Source organism: Oncorhynchus gorbuscha, linkage group LG03 (genome assembly GCF_021184085.1).
Source record: "Oncorhynchus gorbuscha isolate QuinsamMale2020 ecotype Even-year linkage group LG03, OgorEven_v1.0, whole genome shotgun sequence".
Taxonomy (NCBI): Eukaryota; Metazoa; Chordata; class Actinopteri; order Salmoniformes; family Salmonidae; genus Oncorhynchus; species Oncorhynchus gorbuscha.
The window spans coordinates 97,355,221-97,370,444 of NC_060175.1; positions in this window are offsets into that span (position 1 = coordinate 97,355,221).

Sequence of the window (15,224 nt, forward strand, 5' to 3'; positions counted from 1 at the left end):
CAATGTATATATTTGGAACGGTACAATGAGCAGCAAACTATATAACCCTTCAATGGAAATTTTGTTCAGTGTATTTCTACCCTTTGCAAAATGATTTGAGTACAAAAAGTAGAATAAAGCAGAACAAAACAAACATTTTGTAAACATTTAATAGACCCCATAAAACTGAAGCGTTTGGAGTCGTTTTAAAAGTATTTACTGTCAAGCAATTAAAAGTAGAGAATATTTTCTGAAATGATTAATCTGAAACAGGGTAGGCTAAAGAAAGGATTCATCTGAAACAGGGTAGAATAGAGAAACAGTATAGACTAAAGAAACAGGGTAGACTAAATAAATGATTAACCCAAAACAGGGTAGACTAAAGAAATTATTCATCTGAAACAGGGCAGAATAGAGAAATGATTCATCTGAAACAGGGTAGACTAAAGAAATGATTAATCTGAAACAGGGTAGACTAAATAAATTATTCATCTGAAACAGGGCAGAATAGAGAAATGATTCATCTGAAACAGTATAGACTAAAGAAACAGGGTAGACTAAAGAAATGATTCATCTGAAACAGTATAGACTAAAGAAACAGGGTAGACTAAATAAATGATTAACCCAAAACAGGGTAGACTAAAGAAATGATTAATCTGAAACAGGGTAGACTAAAGAAATGATTAATCTGAAACAGTATAGACTAAAGAAACAGGGTAGACTAAATAAATGATTAACCCAAAACAGGGTAGACTAAATAAATTATTCATCTGACATGATTAATCTGAAACAGTATAGACTAAAGAAACAGGGTAGACTAAATAAATGATTAACCCAAAACAGGGTAGACTAAATAAATTATTCATCCAAAACAGGGTAGAAAATAAATTATTCATCTGAAACAGAAATGATTCATCTGAAACAGGGTAGACTAAAGAAATGATCTGGTACACTAGATACAGTAGATGTCAGGAAAACATATGAGATATTAGTCCTCTCAGAAGGAAGCCCTGTCTGCTGCATTCCCCTCAGGTCCCTCAGCACCTAGACACTGGGGCCACACGTCTCCACCACACCATCCTAACAGGCTTTCTACTGCACATTGCAGTGACCAACATGCACTGGGCCTGTGTGGATTTAACCTGTTAACCCCACAATGGGGAAAGAATACTGGTAAATACTCATAATCTATGTAGAGGCAGTATTTCTACCAACTTTAAAATATATATATATATCAAATAGCATCTAGTGAAGAACTACACGTTTACTTCTGGTCCATAATCCTTGCTACACTGTACAGAGTTGTTGTAAATTGAGAAGCTAAATGCTATGTTATTAGGTGGCAGCCAATTCTCAGGAAGCTGTACTGTAGGGGAGAGTGAGGTGTGTCTGGGAAACCATACACAAAATAAATCATGTTACTAAATATGTAGGAAGTCTGTGTGAAGGAAGAAACCACATGGAAAAAATGGTAAGCAAGTTAGGTCCCAAAAATTAACAGATTTTCACAAAGTCAAATAAATGTATTGTCTTACAGGTTTCATGATGCTTGTATCTAAACCAAAGTAGATCATTTTAAAACTGTTTTGTACATCAGTTGGGGTCTATAGAAGCTACAATATGTGGTCCTAAATTTAGCATGAAAGTGCATCTTTGTAGCAATGTGAGCTAATATAGTAAAAAGTGTTGCTTTGGGGTAAATTGTGCCATTTTACCAGGGGCAAGTTGAGCCAATACAAATGATGATTACATTTTGTACGTTTTATGCCTAATATGCATAGTATTTTGAAGAGACTTCATATTCATGTGATTTTCAAATGATGAAAAATGCCTTCATCAGTTGGGTTCGGCCACCTCTAGGCCACAACTGAAGTGTTTTCTTCTCGGACGTAATGCAAGGCACATGAGGTTACACCAGGGTCTGAGCCTATGTTAAAAGTGTCATACCAAGAAATATGTCCCCATGCTTACCCTGTTCCTATGCTCTGTTTACGCCATACTGTAAGTAGTGCCAAGAGAACACTGTTTTAGGACAAGCTATGTTTTCAAAATTATTATGGCTACGTGAATTCTGATTATGTCACAACATCTGGAAATATATGCATATATCTTTATTAGGAAAAAAAACAATATTTCATTTGACGTAGTGATGTTAAATGTAAAAGATTCTCAACCCCGCTCTCCACTACTGTAAGACACTAAATCAAACACTACTGTTAGTCCAGAATAGAGCCTTGGGTCTGATCGGACAAAACATTGCTTTTGTAAATATCTGTTTCTCTCCTTTGTGTTGTTATTTTGAGAGCTTGACAACTTGTTTTCCTTAGCTTAATGAGCACACTACTGTACCTACAGATGGGTTACACAACCAGAGACGGTTTACATAACCATAGACGGGTTACATAACCAACAACTCTTTTTTTTCTTCTGGCTCCAAAGTAAGGTTGAGCTCTGAGTGCTGTCTTTGCCCCATCACTCAACTCAGTGGGAGGCCTCTTTGAATTACAGTCAATTAACAGAGTCAAGGAGAACAGTGGGCTTCAACACAAGCACACACAAAGAAACACTGGAATATACAGTCACTGGCCAGTCTATTATTTACCATCTAGTACCGGGTCGGACACCCCCTTTGTATCCAGAATGGCCTGAATTATTTGGGGCATTCTACATGGTGTCAGAAGAGTTCCACAGGGATGTTTGTCCTTGCAGACGCGATGGCATCACGCAGTTGCTGCGGATTGGACGGCAATATGTTAATTCCATCTCATCCCAAGGATATTCTGCTCTATTGGGTGGAGGTCTGGGGACTGAGTGATCAGGCCACTCAAACTGAACTCACTGTCATGTTCCAGGCCATGTTTTTCCACTCCTCAACTGTCCACTGTTAGTGATCAAGTGCCAAATGGAGCCACTTCTCCTTGTTTTCAGCTGATAGGAGTGGAACCCGGTGTTATCGGGCTGCAATAGCCCATCTGTGACAAGGATCAACAGGTTGGGCATTTTGAGATGTCGTTCTGCACACCACTGTTGTACTGCACCGTTATTTGTCTGTTTGTGGCCCTCCTGTTAGCTTGCACCATTCTTGCCATTCTCCTTCGACCTCTCATCAACGAGCTGTTTTCGCCAACAGGCGATATACCATAGACACTGTCATGCATGAAAAGCCCAGGAGTGCGGTCATTTCTTATATACTGGATCCGGAGCGCCTGGCACAGATGATCATACCACATTCAAAGTTGCTTAGGTCACTAGTTTTGCCAATTCTAACGTTCAACTGAACAGTACCTGAATGCCTCGATGCCTGTCTGCCTGCATTATATAACAAGCCACGGCAACGTGACTCACTGTCTGTAGGAGCAATCCATTTTGGTGAAAAGAGTGGTGTATCTAATAGACTGGCCGGTGAGTGTATTACAGATATATCATTTCAACCCAAAAAATTCTTATGAGATTTTAGATATCAGTTTATACTTCTTTTTTAAAATATATATCTTACCAACAAAAATGTTTACAATATGTTGGCATCATCTGATACATGTATTCATGACAATCTGTGGATTTGTTGTATATTGAACTATAATACTGTATACCAGTGATTCCCAAACTTTTTATAGTCCCGTACCCCTTCAAACATTCAACCTCCAGCTGTGTACCCCCTCTAGCACCAGGGTCAGCTGTACCCCCTCTAGCACCAGGGTCAGCTGTACCCCCTCTAGCACCAGGGTCAGCGCACACCAGGGTCAGCACACTCTCAAATGTTGTTTTTTGCCATCATTGTAAGCCTGCCACACACACACTATACCATACATTCATTAAACATAAGAATGAGTGTGAGTTTTTGTCACAACCTGTCTCATGGGAAGTGACAAAGAGCTCTTATAGGACCAGGGAACAAATAATAATATAATAATAATAATTTCTCTCTTTATTTAACCATCTTACATATAAAATCTTATTTGTTCTTCGAAAATTGTGAATAAACTTACCACAGGTTAATGAGAAGGGTGGGCTTGAAAGGATGCACACAACTCTGCAATGTTGGGTTGTATTGGAGAAAGTCTCAGTCTTGAATCATTTTCCACACACAGTCTGTGCCTGTATTTAGTTTTCATGCTAGTGAGCACCGAGAATCCACTCTCACATAGGTACGTGGTTGCAAAGGGCATCAGTGTCTTAACAGCGCGATTTGGCAAGGCAGGATACTCTGAGCACAGCCCTATACAGAAATCTGTCAGTGGCTTCTAATTAAATTAAATTTACACAGAATGGCTTGTTGCAATTTCGATGAGGCTCATTGTTCAGATATCGGTAAGTGGACAGGAGGCAGGGCATGAAAGGGATAACGAATCCAGTTGTTTGTGTCATTTGTTTCGGGAAAGTACCTGCGTAATTGCACACCCAACTCACTCAGATGCTTCGCTTTTTCACATTTGACTTTGTCCGTAAGCTTGAGTTCTCTCTCACCCAGATAGGCCAGTCGTGTGAGAAACTCATCATCATGCAAGCGGTCAGACAAGTGAAAATTATGGTCAGTAAAGAAAACTTTAAGCTCACTTCTCAACTCAAAAAAACGTGTCAATACTTTGCCCCCTGATAACCAGCGCACTTCTCTGTATGTTGTAAAAGTGTTACATGGTCGCTGCCCATATCATTACATAATGCAGAAAACAAAGTTAACCATTTTCACTGTAATGTCCAAAACATCTTTGAAGCTGTCAGGCGTTCCCTTGGCAGCAAGAGCCTCTCGGTGGATGCTGCAGTGTAACCAACTGCTTGTTGGTTATTACCACAACACTGTCTCCCTGTCATGGCTTCTGCGCCATCAGTACAGATACCAACATGAGCAGCAGCTACGTCCCGCGAGAGAATAAGGGTTAATGTGATTGGATGTTCATTATTTGACTACGCAACCTGTATTTGGTATTGTGTTGTTATTTTGCTGAACACTAGATGGTTTAATTTGATTTTTGGCAGTGAAACAAGGCTACTCAGGTGAGAGAGAAAAACACCCAGATGTATAGCCCTGTTGGAAAATAAATACATCTAAATCACATTTCTATTTGGCGACGGCATTGCGTACCCCAGTTTGGGAATACCTGACCGTATACAATATTGTTGAGATTTTCTGCTGACATTTTAGTTGTCTGTGTTATGGAATGAAGCAGTAATGTATTGTGAGATTTTCACTGGAAGTGTAATGATGATCATACATTCTCTCACTTTGTAAAATGTCTTAAACCTACAAAGGCTAAATTAATTGGTAAGAGTGTTGGTTCAGCAACTACAACAAAACAACAACAATAACAATATCAACTAATCAAGTAACATTTGACCATTGTTTAATGTGTGTCCAAAGACAGAAACGTGTCCACATGTTGTACCATTTTCTGACTGCGTTGGCCTTTATTGAGGATTCTCTGAAATGTTCAAGGCAAATGTGTGAATATACAGGTAACTGTATAATAAAGAACATGGCAACATAACGTGTATTTATAGGAGTTGGGCCATAACGTGTATTTATAGGAGTTGGGCCATAACGTGTATTTATAGGAGTTGGGCCACCACGAGCCACCAGAACAGTCCTAGATTTGACGTGTTCTAAGTGTCTGGAACTCTACTGGAAAGATTCGACACCATTCTTTCATGACATATTCCATTGTCTAATGTTTGTTGATGGTGGTGGAAAATGCTGTCTCAGGCGCCTCTCGAGATTCTCCCATAAGTGACTGAGACACACACGCACGTCCGCACACACGGACACGTACACGTACACGCACGCACGCACACACACTACTACACAAACACACCCTTTAAACCCCCTATGCTTCCTTGAGACTCCTCTTAAAAAGTCAGAGAGCTCTTCTTCTAGCCATGCTAGCCCAAATAATGGGCAACTGGGCATTTTTATACAATACCCTAAGCATGATGGGATGTACACTGAATAAAAAATATAAATGCAACATACAACAATTTCTAAGATTTACTGAGTTACAGTTTATAAGGAAATCAGTGAATTGAAATAAATGCATTAGGCCCTAATCTATAGATTTCACATACCTGAGACAGATATGCATCTGTTGGTCACAGATACCTTTAACAAAAAGTAGGGTGTGGATCAGAAAACCAGTCAGTGTCTGGTGTGACCACCATTTGCCTCATGCAGCATGATACATCTCCTTCACATAGAGTTGATCAGGCTGTTGATTGTGGCCTGTGGAATGTTGTCCCACTCCTCTTGAATGGCTATGCGAAGTTGCTGGATATTGGCGGGAACTGGAACACGCTGTCGTACACATTGATCCAGAGCATCCCAAACATGCTCAATGGGTAACATGTCTGGTAAGTATGCAGACCATGGAAAAACTAGGACATTTTCAGCTTCCAGTAATTATGTACAGATCGTTGCGACATGGGGCCATGCATTATTGTAAGGGTTTTCCTCTGGTGAAAGAGAGGCGGACCAAAATGCAGCGTGGTGGTTATTCATGTTTAATTTATAAAGACACTATACATGAATAAACTAACAAAAACAATAAACGTACGAAAACCTAAACAGCCCTATCTGGTGCAAACACAGAGACAGGAACAATCACCCACAAAACCCAACACAAAACAGGCTACCTAAATATGGTTCCCAATCAGAGACAATGACTAACACCTGCCTCTGATTGAGAACCATATCAGGCCAAACATAGAAATAGACAAACCAGACACACAACATAGAATGCCCACCCAGCTCACGTCCTGACCAACACTAAAACAAGGAAAACACATACGAACGATGGTCAGAACGTGACAATTATCATGCTGAAACATGAGAAGATGGCCGTGTGATCAAGAACTTTAAACAGGTCAATATTCACAAGGCCACGGGGCCAGACAGATTACCAGGATGCACGGAACAACTGGCATTTTCAACCTCTTCCTGACTGAGTCTGTAATATCTACATGTTTCAAGCAGACCACAATAGTCCCTGTGCCCAAGGAAGCAAAGGCAACCTGCCTAAATGACTACTGCCCTGTAGCACTCACATCGGTAGCCATGAAGTGTTTTGAAAGGCTGGTCATGACTTACATCAGCATCATCATCCCGGAAACCCTAGACCCACTCCAATTCGTATACCGCCCCAACAGATCCACAGATGACGCAATCTCAATTGCACTCCATACTGCTCTTTCCCACCTGGACGAAAGGAAAACCTATGTGAGAATGCTATTCATTGACTACAGCTCAGTATTCAACACCATAGTGCCCACAAAGCTCATCACTAAGCTAAGGATCCTGGGAGTAAACACCTCCTCTGCAACTGGACTTCCTGACGGGCCACCCTCAGGTGGTAAGGGTAGGCAACAACACAACACTGGGGCCCCTCAGGGGTGAGTGCTTATTCCCCTCCTGTACTCCCTGTTCACCCATGACTGCATGGCCAAGCACAACTCAAACACCACCATCATTAAGTTTGATGATGACAAAACAGTGTTAGGCCTGATCACCGACAATGATGAGACTATAGGGAGCAGGTCTATAGGGAGCAGGTCAGACAGTGTGGTACCAGGACAACAACCTCCCCCTCAATGTGAGCAAGACAAAGGAACTGATTGTGAACTACAGGAAAAGGGTGCCAAACAATCCCCCATTAACATCGGTGGGCCTCTTATGGAGCGGATCGAGAGCTTCAAGTTCCTTGGTGTCCACATCACCAACAAACTATCATGGTCCAAAGACACCAAGACAGTCCCTCCAGAGACTGAAAAGATTTGGCATGTGTTCTATAGCTGCACCACCGAAAGCATCCTGACCGGTTGCTTCTACCCCCAATCCATAAGACTGCTGAACAATTAATCAAATGGCCACTCAGACTATTTACAACATTGACATCAGCAAACCGCTCACCCACAAAACGCCATCTGCCCGGTACAGTTGAAATTGGGATTAATCTGTGAAGACCACACTTCTCCAGTGTACCAGTGACCATCGAAGGTGAACATTTGCCCACTGAAGATGGTTACGACGCAGAACTGCAGTCAGGTCAAGACCCTGGTGAAATTGATGAACAGACAGATGAACTTCCCTTCTGACAGTTTGTGCAGAAATTCTTTGGTTGTGCAAACCCACAGTTTCATCAGCTGTCGGGGTGGCTGGTCTCAGACCATCCCGCAGGTGATGAAGATGGATGTGGAGGTCCTGGGCTGCCGTGGTTACAGGTGGTCTGCGGTTGTGAGGCTGTTTGGACATACTGCCAAATTCTCTAAAATGGCATTGGAGGCGGCTTATGGAAGCCTAGTGGTTAGAGTGTTGGACTAGTAACCGGAAGGTTGCAAGTTCAAACCCCTGAGCTGACAAGGTACAAATCTGTCATTCTGCCCCTGTGTGCAATGTTTGATGTTGAGAAATAAGCTTTTGCTGCAAATTGAACATTTCTGAGATATTTTACTTCAGCTCATGAAACATGGGACCAACACCACACATGTTGCGTTTATATTTTTGTTCAGTATAAATCACTTAATTAGCTGAGGAATCACACCTGTGGGAAAGCAGCTGCTTTCAACATACTTTTTACCCTTCATTTACTCAAGTTTCTTTTGGCAGTTACCTGTAGATCAAATTCACCATCTGACTGTTTTAAAGTTTTGGAGTATATAGTGGAGCTGGTAATCCTTATCCTGATGACATGCTTTGGACAGGGACAATGTTGGACAGGGACAGTGTTAGACAGGGACAGTGTATAGAGCAGCCTGTGCCACTCCAACAGGAAGTGAGTCACCAAGGAGGAAGTCAAGGCCATGGAGAAGTGCGGCAATAGGAAGAAAGCCTCATAAATGCTCACTCTGTCACATCAGTTTGCACTTCAATGTGTGGTCGTTTCTTTCACCTCCTCCCATCAATATTGGCAATTACACACAAGAAGAGCTATGTTTTAAGGGAATAAAGGTTTGTACCAGATTGACATTCCATTAGAATGATAAACAGGTAGATTATCATAACCAAAGCGTAAATTACAAAAAGATGGAAGCAGAGGAATTGTAGTTACAGTTAAAACTCGTTTTCCAACCACTCCACAAATGTCTTGTTAACAAACTACTTTGTGCATGACACAAGTCATTTTTCCAACAATTGTTTAGAGACAGATTATTTCACTTATAATTCACTGTATCACAATTCCAGTCAGTCAGAAGTTTACATTCACTAAATTGACTGTGCCTTTAAACAGCTTGGTAAATTCCAGAAAATTATGTCATGGCTTTAGAAGCATCTGATAGGCTAATTGACATCATTTGAGTCAATTGGAGATGTACCTGCAGATGTATTTCAAGGCCTACCTTCAAACTAAGTGCCTCTTTGCTTGACATCATGGTTAAATCAAAAGAAATCAGCCAAGACCTCAGAAAGAAATTGTAGACCTCCACAAGTCTGGTTCATCCTTGGGAGCAATTTCCAAACGCCTGAAGGTACCACGTTCATCTGTACAAACAATAGTACGCAAGTATAAACACCATGGGACCACGCAGCTGTCATACCGCTCAGGAAGGAGACGCGTTCTGTCTCCTACAGATCAATGTACTTTGGTGCGAAAAGTGCAAATCAATCCCAGAACAACAGCAAAGGACCTTGTGATGATGCTGATGGAAACAGGTACAGAAGTATCTATATCCACAGTAAAATTAGTCCTATATCGACATAACCTGAAACGTCGCTCAGCAAGGAAGAAGCCACTGCTCCAAAATCACCATAAAAAAGCCAGACTACGGTTTGCAACTGCACATGGGGACAAAGATAGTACTTTTTGGAGAAATGTTGTCTTGTCTTATGAAACAAAAATAGAATTGTTTGGCCATAATGACCATTGTTATGGTTGGAGGAAAAAGTGGGAGACTTGCAAGCCGAAGAACCACATCCCAAACGTGAAGCACGGGGGTGGCAGCATCATGTTGTGGGGGTGCTTTGCTGCAAGAGGGACTGGTGCACATCACAAAATATATGGCATCATGAGGCAGGAATATTATGTGGATATATTGAAGCAACAAGTTAAAGCTTGGTGGGTCTCCCAAATGGACAATGACCCCAAGCATACTTCCAAAGTTGTGGCAAATGGGCTTATGGACAACAAAGTTAAGGTATTGGAGTGGCCAACACAAAGCCCTGGCCTCAATCCTATAGAAAATTTGTGGGCAGAACTGAAAAGGTGTGTGCGAGCAAGGAGGTCTTCAATTCTGACTCAGTTACACCAGCTCTGTCAGGAGGAATGGGCCAAAATTCACCCAACTCATTGTGGGAAGCTTGTGGAAGTCTACCCGAAAAGTTTGACCCAAGTTAAACAATTTAAAGACAATGCTACCAAATACGAATTGAGTGTATGTAAACTTCTGACCCACTGGGAATGTGATGAAAGAAATCAAATCTGAAATAAATCATTCTCTCTAATATTATTCTGACATTTTACATTCTTATATTAAAGTTGTGATTTTGACTGACCTAAGACAGGGATTGTCTTAAATGTCAGGAATTGTGAATGTATTTAAATGTATTTGACTAAGGTGTATGTAAACTTCTGACTTCAAATGTACATCCATGGGCAAAAACAACACTATGTTTGCCTCACATTCCAGCATGATCTGATGACAAAAACACCAACCTGATGTTGATGTGACCACAGCAGGTGGCTTAGCGGTTGTGGGGTGGGTTGGTCTGGGTTAAGGGGTGTCTGGTGGTGAGAGGTGGGTGGGTCTGGGGTAAGGGGTGGGTTTGTCTGGGATGAGGGGTGAGTTTGTCTGGGATGAGGGGTGGGTTTGTCTGGGATGAGGGGTGAGTTTGTCTGGGATGAGGGGTGAGATTGTCTGGGATGAGGGGTGAGTTTGTCTGGGGATGAGGGGCGGGTTGGTCTGGGGATGAGGGGTGAGTTTGTCTGGGATGAGGGGTGGGTTAGTCTGCCATGATGGGTGGGTTGGTTTGGGGTGAAGGGTGGATTTGTCTTGTATGATGGGTGGGTTGGTCAGGGATGAGGCATGCCAGAGGACCCTGGTTTTGGAGTGCCGTAGAGGTAGGTAACTCTGGTCCTGGAGTGCCGTAGAGGTAGGTAACTCTGGTCCTGGAGTGCCGTAGAGGTAGGTAACTCTGGTCCTGGAGTGCCGTAGAGTGCCGTAGAGGTAGGTAACTCTGGTCCTGGAGTGCCGTAGAGGTAGGTAACCCTGGTCCTGGAGTGCCGTAGAGGTAGGTAACTCTGGTCCTGGTGTGCCGTAGAGGTAGGTAACTCTAGTCCTGGAGTGCCGTAGAGGTAGGTAACTCTCGTCCTGGAGTGCCGTAGAGGTAGGTAACCCTGGTCCTGGAGTGCGGTAGAGGTAGGTAACTCTCGTCCTGGAGTGCCGTAGAGGTAGGTAACTCTGGTCCTGGAGTGCCGTAGAGGTAGGCAACTCTGCTCCTGTAGTGCTGTAGAGGTAGGTAACTCTGGTCCTGGAGTGCCGTAGATGTAGGTAACCCTGGTCCTGGAGTGTCGTAGAGGTAGGTAACCCTGGTCCTGGAGTGTCGTAGAGGTAGGTAACCCTGGTCCTGGAGTGCCGTAGAGGTAGGTAACCCTGGTCCTGGAGTGCCGTAGAGGTAGGTAACTCTGGTCCTGGAGTGTCGTAGAGGTAGGTAACCCTGGTCCTGGAGTGTCGTAGAGGTAGGTAACCCTGGTCCTGGAGTGTCGTAGAGGTAGGTAACCCTGGTCCTGGAGTGCCGTAGAGGTAGGTAACCCTGGTCCTGGAGTGCCGTAGAGGTAGGTAACTCTGGTCCTGGAGTGCCGTAGAGGTAGGTAACCCTGGTCCTGGAGTGCCGTAGAGGTAGGTAAGTCTGGTCCTGGAGTGCCGTAGAGATAGGTAACTCTGGTCCTGGAGTGCCGTAGAGGTAGGCAATCCTGGTCCTGGATTGCCATAGAGGTAGGTAAGTCTGGTCCTGGAGTGCCGTAGAGATAGGTAACTCTGGTCCTGGATTGCCATAGAGATAGGTAACTCTGGTCCTGGAGTGCCGTAGAGGTAGGTAACTCTGGTCCTGGAGTGCCGTAGAGGTAGGTAAACTCTGGTCCTGGAGTGCCGTAGAGGTAGGCAACCCTGGTCCTGGAGTGCCGTAGAGATAGGTAACTCTCGTCCTGGAGTGCCGTAGAGGTAGGCAACCCTGGTCCTGGATTGCCATAGAGGTAGGTAAGTCTGGTCCTGGAGTGCCGTAGAGATAGGTAACTCTGGTCCTGGAGTGCCGTAGAGGTAGGTAACTCTGGTCCTGGAGTGCCGTAGAGGTAGGTAAACTCTGGTCCTGGAGTGCCGTAGAGGTAGGCAACCCTGGTCCTGGAGTGCCGCAGGCACTTCATGTTTTTGATTTAAATCGACCTGGAAGATAAGGTGCGCTGAACTGAACTGATCAATTAGTTCAGTTGTTCAAGTGTGGTGCCTAGCTAGAACAAGTGTGGCCAAGTGTGGTGCCTAGCTGTACCTGTGGCACTCAAGGAACAGTACAATTACAGTACAATTATTGTAATAAGTTGAACTCAGCTCTATGACTTCCTGACAGTTAAACTGTTTCACATAGCACCCATTTCTTAAATGTGACTAAACACCCTCAGAATCTATGACCATTGATTCATTTCCCTCAACAACGTAACCCAATCTCTCCTCAACAAAGTCCTGACTTCACTCCCAGACAGCTTGTCTGTGTAATTAAACATAATGACTCGAGACATTCTCATTGAGAATGACCTATGCAGGCTGCCTCTGTCACCAAGTCATAATGATTTACCTACAGTGTGGGTGTAACGTGTGTGCTGTGTGTGTATTTGTCTAGTTGTGCGGTTTGTGTGTGCTGTGTGTGTACAAGAGAGAGGGAAAGAGCGAGAAAAAGACAAACAGAAAATACAGAGAAAGAGAAAGTTTGACAGAAAGAATGAAAGACAGACAGAAAGACAGAGAGAAAGAAAGACAGACAAAGAAAGAGAGAGAAAGAGAGATAAAGACAGACAGAAAGACAGAGCGAAAGAGAAAAACAGACAGAAAGACAGAGAAGTAGAGAAAGAAAGACCGAGAGGAAGACAGAAAGACCAATAATTCCCATAATGGAAATAGTCTCTATGTTGAACCATAGTATGCCATGAGGAGGACAGCCAAAGGAAAAGCGCCAAAGCCACATTTGATTGCCTAATACAGTACATTACAGTACATCTTCTGCTTTTCGTGAGTAAAACTGTGCCAAATCATTCAAATGTAGTCATAATTGTCCATTTGACAGGATCAATAATTTTGAACAATTGTTTATCACACCAGCATGTTATCGTTGCATAAAGACCTCATGTCTCTTGTGTCTGGTCTGTAATAAGTCCATGTCGTGGCCTAGTAAGTGTCAGTGGCAGGATGGTCTACCAGCACAACCCAGAGCTAGTGTTGGCACCTCTATGCCTCTGTCTGCACAATGTAGCCCTTTCCTGCTGTCGAATGACCAAAGTGGCCTCATGGTTGGAATGTTATTCATATTTGTCATAATTTCATAAAAACACATTTAAAATATTTTGAAAATCTGGGGTTTCTATGTCAAACAGTTTTGTTATATATATATATATATATATATCAGTGTTCTGTGATGTATAAAAAGTGTAATATTGGGATGCAAACTCTAAATGTAATACATTACAACTCCATATCTGACATGGTACAGGTGTCTTCTTTTTAAAGCCATAACCATGTGTGTGAGGTGTATACTTTTATTGCAAAGTAGATTTGTTTAAGACTACCAAGGAACACTCAGAGTGACCATGTGACCCTGATTTAGCCCACTGCAGTAAAAGGATATAGCCAGCAAGAACTGTTATTATCACATTATAGATGGACAATCTACTGTACAGCTTCGCATTGATATTTTCCTAATTAAATAAGTGTCATATATTTATTTTCTTCCTCAACCTATTTAAATGCTGTACTTGCATTCAGTTCCCGTATATTGTGTTCAATATAGAGTAAGTTTATTCAGATAGTGATCTTATCTGTTCTGGTGTTCACACCCAAAGGCTCTGTTCCATTATTAATGCTCACTCAATAATGAGATTGCTATTGAATGGTTGTTGCAAATACATAAAGGGAATTTAAATATTTAATGTATATATATGCTTGTAAATTCAAAGTTATTATTATTTTTCCATTAAAAGTTCCCTCTGACATAGCCCTGGGGTTCATCTTCCATACCTAATACTGTCATCTAACATAACCTCTAGCTCAGGGGTGGGCAAACGTTATGGGTCGAGGGCCACATCGGGATTCTGAAATTCAACAGAGGGACGCATTTTTGGGGGGACCAATTGTTTGTTAAAATCTATTTGTGGGGGTATCCTGAGTGGTGCAGTGGTCTAAGGTACTGCATTGCATTGCTTGAGGCATCCCTACAGACCCAGGTTCGATCCCAGGCTGTGTCACAGCTGGCCGTGACCGGGAGACAAATAAGGCGGCTCACAATTGTCCCAGCGTCGTCCGGGTTAGGAGAGGGTTTGGCAGGCAGAGATTTCCTTGTCCCATCGCGCTCTAGCGACTCCTGTGGCGGGCTGGGTGCATGCACGCTGACACGTTGCCGGGTGTACGGTGTTTCCTCCGATACATTGGTGCGCCTGGCTTCCGGGTTAAGCGGGCATTGTGTCAAAAAACAGTGGGGCTTGGCTGGGATGTGTTTCAGAGGACGCACGGCTCACCAATTGGATACCACAAATTTGGGGAGAACTTTGTCCCCCCTGCTCAAGAATGACGTGCAACCTATTCTGTCTTCCCTTTGAAGAACACTTTTTGGTTCCAGGTAGAACCCCCATTTTGGGTTCCATGTAAAACTCTTTCCATAAGGGATCTACCTGAAATTGCAAAGGGTTCTCCTATGGGGACAGCCGAAGAACCCTTTTGGCACCCTTTTTTCTAAGAGTGGATAACATTTGAAATAAAGAAGATTTTCATGTATTTGACATTTTTATTGGATTTATTTTCCTCCAGGTAAATATACAGCATCAGCAATGGATTCGGTACTTTAAAAAACATACAGCTATTACACACATGTATATATATATATATTTATATATTATAATATAATACAGTTATCCTTGAATAAGGGGAAAGTGAAGGATGGGGGAACGTGTAAGTATTTAAACTGCTAACATACATCTCACATGAGAATGATGAGTGTAGGGTGGCTCATAGTGATGACCGGAATGGGACAACTGGAACGACACCAAACACCTGGTTTCCCATGTTTGGAT